Below are 4,471 nucleotides of genomic sequence, written 5' to 3'. Positions count from 1 at the left end.
TGGATAAATTGAAGAAGGTCAATGAAGGATCTGCCCCCCGTCTTCCCCAGGCGAGCCGGCCGCACGGGTCAGCGGCGGCGGACGCCCACCGGAGGGCGCCCTGTGTCGGCAAGCTTCATCGGGACCTGGGCCAATCGTTGGCCACCGTCACGCTGCGGCCCATTGTCGCGTCCGTCCTGCAGGCCGAGACGCAGCGATTGGACCGCAGCCTGAGGGAGGAGGAGCTCCACCCATCGGCAAAATGCTGATCAATAAAATTGGTCACGCACGCATCTGTTCGGCTTCCATTCCGACGTTAGGGCATCCGAGTAATAGTAATAATAATAATAATAATAATAATAATAGCAATACATTTTATTTATAAGCGCCTTTGGTAGTAGGCTTTGCAGCTCAGCTGGGGTTTCAACGTTCAACTTTGGGGGCCACGGCCCGCTCGAAATGCGGCTTTGAAGCCGCAGGCCAGTCGAATTGCAAATGTTTGAGGCTTGCCGAGGAGGCTCGAGGCTTTCAAGCGCGGAGCCCCGAAGCGTCCGCACGCCGACATTCCCGCCCTGACGGGAAAGAAACGCGCCTCGTTTGCTTGGCTTTCGGCAGCGAGCTGAGGAAGGAAGCCGGGCCAACCTGCCCTCTCGGACCTCAAGCGAGCAGCCCCGGAGAGAGTTCCGACGCTGGGCAGTTGGGAGCGGGTCAGCGTTCCGCTGCATCATTCGCTCCTTCCGGACTCCCCGACTGCAGCGGAGGGATTTTGAGAAACTCTCTCGGTCCCCCAAGGGATTTTTGACGGCCCTTTTCCGGAACTCGCTAGCTCTGCTCTCCATCTGCGCTTTCCTGAGGGAGAAGCTCGGAAGCTTTGAGACGCGAATGAACCCGTGCAGCAAGTCAAGCAGGTCACAGGGAGTGGATTCAGGCTCCCACTTGGTGAAGCCGGGCAAATTGTGGACGACGCCATCTATCCGTTGATGCAGGCAGATTTGAACCAGTTCCATCATTTGTGAGACAAAACGGTCCTCAAAATCGCCTTAGTGTGACGTGATCAAGCAGGTACCGCCTGGCGACTAACTTTTTTTTTTCCCCCCTCTGCACATGACAACACTGAGATGGAGATGAGAGAGCGGTGTCATCCCACGCCCCTGCATTCTGGCTGCCATGGCAACAAGGGCTGTTGAGCAAAGGTCAACTAGCGTGAGCACGTTGAGCACTTCCCGTCTGTTTACATCCCCCAATGTGACCTTTGTTTGACCTGGCGGGGGGCCGGGCAACACACACAACCCCCCCCCCCCAAACCCCATCACAATCATGTGTATGCACTTAACACACACACGCGCAGAGGCCAAATCATGTTGGAAAGGTCAAGGAGGAAGTCAGATGAGATTGGTGATGAGCGCCTCCAGGAAAGCGGCACACTCACACACCGAAATACAGCCCCTGTCCGTCGGTTTCCCATGTTGGAATTTTTATAGGGCAACCAGTTCGTGCTTCATCATCAGATTCAACCGCCCCCCTATCCCCAAACAAAAAAAGAACTCAATTTATTCCATTGATTTTTCTTGTTGGTTATTAGCTCATACAAAAAAACTAATAAATAACAAAACTACATGTGGTGAGCAGTTTGTTGTCAAGTGAATGAAACGGAGGATACCGTCTGCCCCCTGTGATATCAATCAATCAAACTTTATATAGCACTTTTCATTCATAAATATGCAACTCAAAGTGCTGTACAATACTTAAAAACATTTCAAACTTACAACACACACATATATATATATATTCATACACTAACATACTACACACATACATAGATTGATAGATAAAAGAAATTAATTTAAGTGTCGAAATACGTTATTTTAAAAGCCAAGCTAAAAAGATGTGCCTTAAGACTCCTCCTCTTCAAAACGTCAACAGTCTCTGCAGACCGGATGTTCTCTGGCAGGCTCTTCCAAAGGTGGGGACCGAAATGGCCGAATGCATCCTGGCCGTGTGTTTTGGTCCTCACCTTGGGAACATTTAAAAGGGCAGAGCCCTTGAAGACACTGAAAAACTAATACGAGCACTTGGAGCTCAACCCGAAAACACACAGGGAGCCATTGGGGCCATTTTAGCACTCGTGTCAGGTTTTCCCGCCCTCTGATCCTCGTCAAGACTCGTGCGGCCGAGTTTGGGTTGTCTGCCAGCTGGAGGTGAACGCGAAAGTTTGCGGGCGTCGATCAACCAATCAATCAACAGTCGGTCGCTCACTCGAAGGGACAGAAGCGTGAAAGGATCGGAGGGGGCGGAGTCATGCCGGCCCGCGTCGTCGCCACCTCTGATTGGCCGTGGCTTGTCGGGAGGGGCGCGGCCTGCGTCGGGAGACGCCGGGCGCCGGTCTGCTGGCGAAGAGATTAGCTGCTTGCGACCGAGCAGCTTTTGTTTGCGCCGCTCCTTCTTTTGCTGCTTCTCTTGCTTTCCATTTTGCTGCTAGGACGTCGGGGCGGGCGCGTGCTCGTTGGCAACCGAGCCGCCGTGCGTGCGCGGACCTGTCCGATGCTTCGCTGCGGGGGATGTGCACGCGCAGAGGTGAGTTGGCTCGACCCGCGTGCGCCTTTGGAAGGCTGTCAATCAAAAGGGGCGGGGCCGCGCAGTCATCATGACGTCAACGAGGCAGCAACGCGGGGGCACGAAAATGAGCCTTTGTTTGTGAGTTTTTTCAGGCCGACTCTGTGACTAAATGTCAGTGAGGTCAAAGGTTAAGGGGCCATGACGGCGCGCTACTCCGCCACCAACGTGGAACTCCATCCACGCATGCGTGGGCGGGTGGGCCGGTTCAAGAAATGAAGCCCGCTTGTAAGGCCCTACTCCATCCACGCATGCGTGGGCGGGTGGGCCGGTTGCACGCTTGTAAGGCCCCGAAAATGTGATGGCATCAAACTGGAAAGATGCACAAAGCGATTGTGATTGACAGATTGATCGCGGCGCCCCGTCCGCCTTGGATTTGGGCTTTCACCACTGAATGCCAAAGTCGCGCGGGTGCGTGCCAACAAACACACAGCAGTAAAAGAGCAACGATGCTCGGGATGAGCCGGTTGGGGCAAAGATGCAGGACTCCTTCAGGTCACGGGACATCACAGCAGCAACGGAGTTAACGCAAAGCTTTTGTTTCCGTCCAGATTTGGCCAGCGCGCCGTGGGCTCTTTTCCGATTGGCCGACGCCTCCGGAGTACTCGGTGAGTGCGTGCGTGCATTTGCGCGAATGACCATCAATGGTGACATCATGTGACGGGAAGCAAAGTTGTGTTTGCTGAAGAGGAAGTAGCGCCTTGGTTGTGTGTGTCTTTGGATGAAATCCCCTAAATCGGCAGCCCCACCCACTTATTGTACTATACCTATATTTACAGTCCATAACCAGCCTTCACTGGAACGACTCAGGTACTTGACGATGGCCCTCTTCTCAGTTGGATTTCAAGACTATAAATTGCACAGCTGCCTGCAGGTTTATAGGTTATACAATATATTGCCAATGAACAGAACCTGCACAACCTCTTAAATTGGTTTGCAGATACAGTACATCAGGTAAAATGTAATTTAAGTGGCAGTCAAGTAAGATTAGGATTGTTGTAATAACTTTTGCAGCTACACTATATCTGGATCCAGTTGCCCCAACCTTCAATCCCCAGGCAGGATTCCCAAGTTTGCCCCCTTCCCCGCTTCCCCCCCCCCCCACCAACCCCCCACGTTGATCCCAAAGGCTTCCAAAAGCTCCTCCACAGGAAGCGCCATATGTCGGCTGATGATTGACAGTTGAGGTTTCTACTTCCTGTCCCGCCCTCTCTGCCACCTCCCCCTTGACTGGAAGCATTGTCTGTGTGGGCGGAGCTTATCCTTGCTCAGAGAGGTATCGTGGTTAATGAAAGGCGGCTCCCTTTGGCGTGCGTGATGCGTTGTGGACGCGAGCGCAACGCTTGCTCAAGAGTCCAGATGTGGCGCCCCATCTTCCTCCTCGCCCTCATCAGGTTGCTGGTTGCTATGCCCGTTGCTATGGTGCGTGTCACGTGACTCGGTTTGCCCCCGAGTCATGGTTGTGCAACGGAAAGCCCCTTGGAATGGCCACCGCATTGTCAGCATCAACCGGTCCAACCCGACGTCTTTCATTTTGATGTGTTGTGTTATGCTGTGTCGTGTCGTTCAGGTTGAATCATGATGCAGTTTTGGAAACCCTTTCAGCATCAACGCTGGAAACGTTTGCGTGGGCATGCGCAAGACCAATTGCGCTTGCGTCATGGGAGCGCTCGCAGTGACCTCACTTCACGCCAAAGGCGCACTCCGATGGCGTCAACGCAGCGCTGCGATAGGCCGTTAGAATGACAACCTCCCCCTTTGGCCAAATTGAGACGGCGTACCGTTTGTACTGCCCACCGCAGTTTCACTCCGCATTGCTCCCTCGCCCCCCCCCCCCCTCAGTTCAACGGTGGCGTAATTGACCTCAAGCCCGAAAAGG

At 53.6% G+C, this 4,471-nt stretch overlaps 1 protein-coding gene across 1 annotated transcript in view; it reads left to right on the top strand.

Annotated features, from left to right (window-relative positions):
• The window catches only part of ube2g2 (ubiquitin-conjugating enzyme E2G 2 (UBC7 homolog, yeast)), a 25,221-nt gene extending 22,004 nt beyond the window's left edge, over positions 1-3,217 (top strand). Inside the window, exon 8 of the mRNA XM_019868792.1 lies at positions 3,201-3,217. The gene's annotated coding sequence lies outside the window, so the exon portion shown is untranslated. The remainder of the gene's footprint in view (positions 1-3,200) is intronic.
• Positions 3,218-4,471: the final 1,254 nt, after the last annotated feature.

The sequence above is a fragment of the Hippocampus comes genome, unplaced genomic scaffold (genome assembly GCF_001891065.2).
Source record: "Hippocampus comes isolate QL1 unplaced genomic scaffold, H_comes_QL1_v1.1 scaffold225, whole genome shotgun sequence".
Taxonomy (NCBI): domain Eukaryota; kingdom Metazoa; phylum Chordata; class Actinopteri; order Syngnathiformes; family Syngnathidae; genus Hippocampus; species Hippocampus comes.
This window is presented reverse-complemented; position numbering and strand designations above follow the sequence as displayed.